The sequence below is a fragment of the Tenrec ecaudatus genome, chromosome 16 (genome assembly GCF_050624435.1).
Source record: "Tenrec ecaudatus isolate mTenEca1 chromosome 16, mTenEca1.hap1, whole genome shotgun sequence".
Lineage (NCBI taxonomy): Eukaryota > Metazoa > Chordata > Mammalia > Afrosoricida > Tenrecidae > Tenrec > Tenrec ecaudatus.
Window position 1 is genome coordinate 88,786,973 of NC_134545.1, and position 10,031 is coordinate 88,797,003.

Genomic DNA, 10,031 nt, shown 5'->3' on the forward strand with positions numbered 1-10,031 from the left:
CTCCGCAGCTCCAGGCGGCAGGGCCACCGCGTCCTCCGCTGTGGACACTCGTATCCTGGAGACCGGAACCCTCGCGCCCATTGGCCCCTTCGGCTGGCTTCCTTTCTAGGCGAGCGGATTGGTGAGAGGGCTTCCATGTCTCCACCAATGGCAAGCGAGGAGCGGGCCCCGCCAACGGTGGTGCCGCAGTGGGAGCTGCTGGCCTGCTGGACCAGGAGCTCGACTGCTCCGATTGGACGCTGCAGTGGCCCGGCCTGGGGCTAAGACTTGAAATAAATGGTTGTTGAGTGGGTTCTGAGCCATCGGGACCCTCTGTATACAGGACAAAACACCCATTCGTAACAGCTGACAAGACTGTTGAGTGGTTGGTGTGTGTGTGTGTCCACATTGTTTCAAGCACCACGCGAGCATTATTTACTTTGCACATCATCCAGTGGCCGCACTTGTGGTTAGGTGCCTTAAAGTCAGTTCCCACTCACGGCGACCCTATAGTACCACGAAACAATGTGGCCTCGCACAAACCTCACACACGTTCCCTATTTTTTTTGCTGCCCCTCTACCAAGCATGACGTCTTTCTCAAGGGACTGGTTTCTCTTGACAACATGTCCCAAAGTATGTAAGACTCAGTCTCGCCATCCTTGCTTCGAATCTAAGGCGCATTCTGGCTGGACTTCTTCCAAGAAAGATTGGTTCGTTGTTTTGGTAGTCCATGGGATTTCCAATGTTCTTCGCCAGCACTGTAATTCAAATGCATCGATTCTTCTTCAGTCTTTCTTACTCAACGACCAACTTTCACACGCATATGAGAAGACTGAAAATACCATTACTTGGGTCTGGCGCACTTTAGTTCTCAAAGTAACATCTTTGGTTTTCAACACCTTAAAGAGGTCTTGTGCAGCAGACTAACCCAACGTAATGTGTCGTTTGATCTCTTAACTGCTGTATCCATGAGCATTGATTGTGGATCCAAGCAATTTGAAATCCTTGATAACTTCATACTTTTCTCTGTTAATCATGATTTTGACCCAGTTGTGAGGATTTTGGTCTTTACATTGATTCATAATCCATATTGACGGATGTAATCCTTGATCTTCATCAGCAAGTGCTTCAAGTCTTCCTCACTTTTAGTAAGCAAGGTGTATCATCTGTATATCACAGCTTATTTAGAAGTCTTCCTCCAGTCCTGATGCTGTGTTCTTCTTCATAAAAATCAGTTTCTCACACCATTTATTGAGCATACAGATTGAACAAATATGGTGAAAGAATACAACCCTCACACACACTTTTTTTTTGTGAATTTAACCCATTCGATATTCCTTTGTTCTGTTCACACAACTGCCTCCTGGTTCATGAATAGGGTCTGCATGAGGACCATTATGTATTCTGGATAACCCATTCTTTTCAGGGATATCCATAGTTTATTATAGTCCACACATTCAAATACCTTTTTGTAGTCGATAAAACACAAGTAAGCATCTTTCTAGTATTGTCTGCTTTAAATCCAGATCCACCTGAAATTAGCAATTATATCCTTGTTCCATGTCCTCAATCTCACCAGAATCTCTGGCAGCTTCCTGTTGATGTACTGCAGCAACTGTTGTTGGATGATCTTCAGCAAAATGTTATTTACATGTGATATTAATAATATTGTTCTATGATGTGCACAAGCTGTTGGGTCACTTTTCTTTGGAATGGGCACCAATACAGAGTTCTTCCAGTCAGTTGGTCAGGTAGCTGTCTTCTAAATTTCTTGGCCTAGATGACTAAGTGCTTCCAGTGTTTCATAAGGTTGCTGAAACATTTCATGGATATTCCAACAATCCATGAAGCCTTGTTTGTGGCGAATGCCTTCAGTGCAGCCTGGACTTCTTCTTTCGGCACCCTTAGTTCTTGATCATATGCTACCTCTTGATACGGTGGAATATTGGCTAGTTCACTCTGGTACAGTGTCTCTGTATATTCTTTCCATCTTCTTTTTTTAAAATTTTAAATTAATGAATCATTTTATTGGGGCTATTACATATATTATAACAATCAATACATCCATTATATCAAGCAAACATATGAATGTTAGCATCAACCTTTTTGAAACATTATCTTTCTTTTTGAGTCCTTTGATATCAGTGCCTCTTTATTCCTTCCCTCCCCCATCCTACCACCCGTGAACCCTTTATATATTACATATTGTTACTATTACATATCTTACACTGCCATTCTATCCTTTCTCCTACTATCATGGTATTTGATCCCCTCAAGGTGGGTTATTTTTGCCAAAATTGCTATCCAATCCCCCTTCCCTTCTCTTAAACTCCTGGAATCTTTACTCTCATTATTTTTTTAAATCATTTTATTGGGGGATCATACAATTCTTATCACAATCCATACATACATCCCTTGTGTCAAGCACATCTGCACATTTGTTGCCATCATCATTCTCAAAACATTTGCTTTCTACTTCAGCCCTTGATATCAGCTCATTTCCCCCTCCCTCCCCACTTTTTCCTCCCTCATGAACCCTTGATAATGTATATTATTATTTTGTCATATCTTACACTGTCCAATGTCTCCCTTGACCCACTTTTCTGTTGACCCTCCCCCAGGGAGGAGGTCATATGTAGATCCTTGTAATCGGTTCCTCCTTCCATCTTCTTTTAATGCTTCTTACATCATTCACTATTTTGTTCATAGAATCTTTCAATATCAAGACTTGAATTTTTTGAGTTCTTTCGGTTTAAGATATGCCGAGCTTGTTCTCACTTTTTGGATTTCTAATTCTAAGGCTTTTTCACATTTCGTTATAATATTTTACTTTGTCTTCTTGAGCTTCAATTTGAAATTTTCTATTCGGATCTTTGACTTCATTGTTTCTTCCATTTGTCTTAGATTCTCAAGTTTCAGAGTCTCATCATCACACACACTTGAGTCTTTTTTCTTTCCTCTCTTGTTAATGACCTTTTAACTTTCTTGATGTCTGTTGTTCTTGATGTCATCAGGTCTTCTGTCATTATTGTTCAACGAATCAAATGTGCTCTTGAGCTGTTTACAAAATTCAGATGGATAGACTCAAGGTTGTATTTTGGCTCTCGTGGACTTGTTTACATTTTCTTCAACTTCAACCTGAGCTTGCACATGAGCAATTGATGGTCTGTTCCCAAATAAGCCCCTGGTCTGGTTTTAGCTGCTGATGTTGAGCTTCTCTGTCATGTCTTCCCACGATGTTGATTTGATGTCTGTGTTTTCCACCTGCAGAAGTCTCTGAATAGACAGCCACAGTTTGTGTGGTTGGAAAAAAAGACATTTTCTCTGAACAAGTCATCGGTCTTGCAAAATTCCCCCATGTGATCTTCAGCCTCATTTCTATGACCGGGCCACATTTAAGTACCATTCCTCCCTCTTTGTTTCTGACTGTTACATTCTAATCATCAACAACTGTCGATGTATCTTGTCTGCATGTTTGATCCATTTCAGATTGAAGACATTGGTAAAACTCTTCGATTTCTTCAGCACTCATTGCCATGGTTGGCGCATACATTTGAAGAACAGTTATAGTGACTGAATCTCCTTGTATGTGGACAGAGATGATCAGATCACATGCGGCATTGCACTTCACGCTGTATCTTGAAATGTCCCTTTGACAAATGAAGAGAGCTACGCCATCCCTTTTGTTCTTGATCTTCCTGGCGTAGTAAAAACCACATGACTCCCTCTTTCAAAGTGGCCACAACCAGTTCATTTCAGCTAACACCTAAGCTATCAACCTTCATTCACGTCATTTTTGAAAACTACTAATTTTCCTAGATGCTATACTCTGTACACTCCAAGTTCCAATGATTAATAGATACTTGTGGCTGTTTCTTCTCATTTTGAGCTGTGCCCCACCAGCAAATGAAGGTCTTGAAGGCTTTCCTCCCAAAGACTTCACTCCATCCATGTCCTTATGGTCAACTCTACTCTGACACAGAAGCTCTATTTTTAGTAATATTTTTAAGTGCCTTTTGACCCGAGGGGCTCATCTTCTGGCGCGAGCTCTGACGATGTTCTACTACCCTTCGCGACGTTTTCGGTTATCTGACAATGTTCTGCTGCTATCTATAAGCTGTTCAGTGGCTAATTCTTCTTTGTGCAAAATGGTGAGACTTTGTCTTACATACTTTGGACATGTTGTCAGGAGAGACCAGTCCCTGGAGGACATCATGCTTGGTAAAGTCGAAGGACAGCAGAGAGAGAGAGAGAGAGAGAGAGGCCCTCAAGGAGACAGGCTGACGCAGTGGCTGAGACAACGGTCTCAGGCATTGGAACAATTGAGGATGGGCAGGACGGGCAGTGTTTCGCTCTGTTGTGCATGAGATCTCTATGTGCCAGAACGGACTCAATGGCATTCGACACACAAAGGAGAATAAAGACCCCTCAGAAGTGGACAGCCCATCCCTTCTTCGCAGTCTGTTCTCCGCCTGGAACCTAAACTGAAACCTCCTCGCCTTGTGTGATCCTGCTGGAATCTGACATGCCAAGGACGTAGCGACCCACATCACAAATTGGCAGCAAAGTGGTGGAGTCCCATTTTGCAGATAAGGAAAGTGGGGTTAAGAGGAGGAACCTGTCCAAGACTACGAAGCTGAGTAGGGCTTCGATCTAAAATCTACAAAACCCCAAACCCTTTGCTGTGGAAACCATCAGACCTCATGGACACCTGGTAAGACAGAGCAGAATTGTCCCGAATGGGGCTCCAAAGCTACGGATCCGTGTGGAAGCAGACTGCTACGTCTTTCTCCCACAGAGGGGTTGGCGGGTCCAAAGGCAGACCTGGTGGGCTCCAGCTCGACTTTGTGGTCAGTAGGTGAGCACGGTGTCATGGAACATAAGCCTGTCATTATTACATCACACTTTCAAACGTACCCTCTGCTTGCCCAAGGAGGCAGACGGCTTCTGGATGTGAACTGATCCAACGGTCTGCAGCTTATCTGGGCTTCTTCCCGTTCATCCTCTTCCACGTCCTGCTCTTCCTTCCCCTTCTCTCCTCCATGTCCCCCTACCTTCCCTCCTTCATTTCTTTCATGCATCATTATTGAGTATCTCCCACGCATTGCGTGAGTCACTTAGAACAAAATTGCGAACCCAACAGAGGGAGTGCCTTCATGCTTCACTCTCTTCCCAAGCTGAGTATGCAATCTCGAGCGATTACATGCAGGCCTTCCCTCGCGGAATGAGCAGCGTCTCGGGTGCTGTCTGAGCCCATGTGCTGTTTTTGCAGAGCATGAAAGGAAGCGGAATGGTTTCTGGGAAGCAGGAGGGCTGAGGGGACAGCTCTTGTCCTGGTACTATGGCACAGCAACGGATGGGATAAGCCGGGAAGGGCAGTGTGCTTGGAGTAGCAGGAGGAGAGGAGAAAGTGGAGAGATGAGGCTGGAGAGGAAGCCAAAAGGCAGATGAAAGTCAAGTTAGGAATGCTGATCTCCTAGGATCCCTGGGGGTGCCGTGGTGAAGCACCTCGCTGCTAGCAGGAAGGTCAGAGGTTTGAACTCACTAGCCCCTCTGTGGAAGAGAAAATATGTTACCCTTGACTTCCACTATGATTACAGTCTTGGAAACCCTGTGAGGCAGTGCTACTCTGTCCTACAGGGTGGATACGAGTCAGCATCCAAGGATGACACAACAACAACAGAGAGGTTAGGGAACCTCTGTGCCAGGCAGGTGTTGAAAGCTGCATCCGGCCAACTGTGCGTTCGTGAATACGTCTCCGAGTGTGCCTTTGGCACAGAGCTCCTCTAAAGCAAAGGGCCCGTAGCGGGGCCGCCCTCTGCAACGTCCATGGAGGCAGCGTCCATGGAGGTTATCATGTCACATAGGTTTGACAAACTGTGCACCCGTGTGAAAGATAAAGCAATTTCAGAGATTTGTTAAAACTCCTTTTATTGGGAGCTGCACAATCCATACATACATCCACTGGATCAAGTACATTTGTACATACGTTGCCCTCATCATTCTCAAAATACTTTCTTTCCACTTGAACCCTTGGTATCAGCTCCTCATTTTTGGTCTCCCTCCCGCTCTCCCTCATTCACATCAATATGATTTTATGTTCTGGGTCTTTGATGCCTGATATCTGATCCACACCTCATGATCACACAGGCTGCTGAGCTGCTTCCATGTGGATTTTGTTGCTTCCTTGCTAGACGGCCACTTGTTTATCTTCAAGCCTTTAAGACCCCAGATGCTCTATCTTTTGATAGTTGGGCACCATCTGCTTTCTTCATCACATTTGCTTATGCACTCCTTTTCTCTTCAGCAATCGTGTTGGGAAGCCCAGTATCACAGAATGCCAGGTTATTAGAACAAAGTGTTCTCACGTTGAGGGAGTACTTGAATAGAGGCCCAATGTCCGTCTGCTATGTTAATATTTAACTCTTACAAATATGTACATAGATCTATGTCCCTACCATCATATAAAAATATACTTACATATGTACATGCCTGTATTTAGACCTCTGTAAGTACCCTTTGCCTCCTAGTTCTTTCCTCTATTTACTTTTACTCTCCTCTTATCCCAATATCATGCTCAGCCTTTATTCGGGATTCAGAGTTCCTCTTGGTTACATTGCCCTTGATCAAGCCCTATCAGGTATCCTACACCCTCCTCGCCATCAATTTTAGATCACTTATTCCCTTGTCCCTGAATTTGTTAAAACCTACTTCCTTTCCCCCACCTCCCCGTCTCCCGTGTCTGTCCTCCTATCTCCAAACCATTGGTCCCATTGTTTTCTCCTCCAGATTGTTTATCCATCCTATCTTGTCTAGATAGACATGCAGAGACAATAATAAGCACAAAAACAAGACAGAGAAAAATAAGCAACAAAAGAAAACAAAGCAACAAAAAAGAAATCAACGACAAAAAAAAAAAAAGCCTGTAAATAGTTTCAGGTCTGTTTGTTGACCTTTAGGGAGTCAGACCAGTCGAGTCTGATTGGGGTGCCAGGCCCTGGCCCCAAAGTCTATTTTTGGTATTCCCTGGGGACTTCCTTGCCCTGCTCTCCTTGCTGCTCTGTTGCACACCCTTAGCATTTCGCCCCTGCATGGTGGGGTCATATGGGGCACAATTCCAGCACGGTGTCTCCAGTATTGCCCCCCATAGCACTATGGGTCAGTGAGGGACGTCATGTCTCATGGTGGGTGCATTGTCTGCTCTGAGCAGGAATATCGTCTTCAGGGCTTGGTGGGCCAGGATGTGCTCCACTCTCTCTTCCTCCCCCTTCATTTGCTCCTGTGTGCTCTGATCAGACATGTCCCTCTCCCTGAGCTGCAGCTTCAGTGTTGTCCTCTGAAGTAAATTCTTTTTGGGGAGGGGAGGGGAGATGTCCACGTAGTCAGGATTGGGGCCAGCCCCGCAGACGGTAGGAAGAGATTTTGTAGGAGTCGATAAGCAAGGAAAATGATGCATGTACATGTATGACAAAATCCCTTAAATTGCAACAAGAAATATACCAGCAAATATTTTGGGGCTACTGTAAAGGAAACACACTGAGCGTCATCAACTTGAAGTTGCCACCAGTTCTAAGGGAAGAAGACCAGCCAATTAGGTTGTCACTCCCTGCCACGGAGTCGATGCCGGCTCTGCTCCTGTGGGTTTCTGAGACTAACTCTTTCTGGGAGCAGAAAGCCTCATTTTCCTCTAGGACAGTCTTTTAAAAAAAATCATTTTATTAAGGGCTCATACAACTCTTGTGACAATCCATACATGCATCAATGTAGGACAGTCTTTTGTCACCAGAATTTTACTTTCAGAGACTTATTGATGGGGCTCTTTTAAATGTAGACAGATGTTTTATAAATCACAAAATAGCCCTTGAGCGTGCCGAGACACACATTTTTATGTTCCTTATTGCTGCCGTTGCTGGATGTGGGAGAACTGGTGCCGGCTCACAGCAACCATCTGGAGAACAGGGCATGTAGCCTGGTTTGTTGCCATCTTGTGCAAGTATAAAAGGGGGAAAATGTGAAATAACGCCTTCACTTTTTGAATCCAGCTCTTCTGGATAATTTTTTTTTCAAATTAGAATCATTGATGTTTATTTGTTTTCCTCGCCCAAAATTGTCCCTCTGCCAAAAAGAGCGCTTGATAACATGGCAAGTTGTCAGGTGCTGGTTCATAGCCACCCCAGGTGGCAGGGTCAAACTGCTCCTGGGTTTGGTGGGCTGGAGTCTCTGTGGCAGTCCATGGAGCCATTCAACAAACCAACAAAAACAAACCCACTGCCCACGAGTTGATGGTAACTCATGGTGATCCTATCGGAGAGGGTAGAATTGCCCCTGTGGGTTTCCAAGATTGGAACTCTTTACAGGAGTAGAAAACCCTGTCTTTCTTTGGAGGAGAAGCTGGTGGTTTTGAACTGCTGACCTTGTGGATCACAGTGCAACGTGAAACCAGCACACCACAAGCACTGGCTGGGTTCAAGTGCCTATCCTTTGGGTGAGCGATCAAGAACTCAACCCACTGTGGGCCCAGCACTCTTGGATGGAGCTAGATTGCTCTTTTATTCTTTCTGAGATCGTCTACCAAGTCATTGGCATGTGTCGCCAGGGCTCCTTATCCACAGGGTCCCAAACCAAGGCAAACAAAGGCATTCCTGGAGTCCATGCCATCTCTTAAGACTCTCTAGAGTGGAGCTACCTCCTGGCGTTTCCAAGGCTGTAAATAGTAACAGAAACGCATTATCCCATTTTTCCCCCAAGGAGCAGCCAACGGGCTCCAACTACCTTACAGCCAGCAGCTTAGCTTGTTGTTCACTGGATCACCAGGGCAGCTCAGTCACAGCAGCCAGCAGAGTCCAGGCAGGTCAGGTTAATTATTGACAACGACAGTTGCAAGCATGCGCAGTCCCATATGCAGACTGTGACCAGCCACAAAGTATGTACATCCGGATGTTCACATACCAGGTACACGGCCACGAAGGAACTGGAAGTACTCTGCTGTCTCACATAGCAGTAATGTCGGGCTACGCACCTTTACCAAGACGGTGTCTCTTATTTCCCATGTCTTCCTCGGAGGAACATTTTCTTTAGATATTGCTGACTTGGGTCTCGCAAACCTTTGTAACCAAACATTACGCAACTCATACGGATTAGAGGACAAGACTTTCCTAGTAAATAGTTACTCTACTAGGTAAACATTTTCAAATGTGACTTGAGAATGTTTGTGGAAATAATATAAACTTTGAATGATTTTTAAATGATAAATAAATCATTTTATCGGGGGCTCTTACAGCCCTTATCACAATCCATACATCTATTGTATCAAGCACATTTGTACATGTTGCCTTCATCATTTTCAGAATATTTTCTGTTTGAGCCCTTGGTACCAGCTCCTCTTTCTTTCCCTTCCATCTCCCACCCTCCCACCCTGATGGACCCTCTGATAAATTATTGTTATTTTCATATTTTACACTACCTGCTGTCTCCTTTCATACACGTTGTTGTTGCTCGTTCCTCTTGGGGGGATTATACGTCATTGTAGTCAGTTCCCCGGTTCACCCCCTTCCTCCCCCACCTTTCCTGTACTGTCATGGCATTGCTACTCTCATTGCTGCTCCTGAGAGGCTTATCTGTCCTAGATTCCATGTATCAAGAACTCTTATCTGTACCAGTTGTACATGCTCTGGTCTAGCCGGATTTGCAAGGTAGAAGGACTGGGGTCATGATAGTGGGGACATGGAAGCATTAAAGAACTAGAGGAAGGTTGTGTATTCTGTCGGTGCTGTGCTGCACCCTGCTGTCTTTTTCTTTCCTTATGACCCTTCTATGAGGAAATGTCCAGTGATCTACAGATGGGTTTGGGGTCTCCACTCTGACTCCCATCATTTGCATTGATATATTTGTATTATTCTGGGTCTTCTGACGCCTGAGATCTCATCTCATGGATACCTCATGATCACACAGGCTGGTGTGCTTCTTCCATGTTGGCTTTGTTGTTTCCTTGCTAGATGGCCGCTTGTTTAGCTTCAAGCCTTTAAGACCCCAGACACTATATCTTTTCATA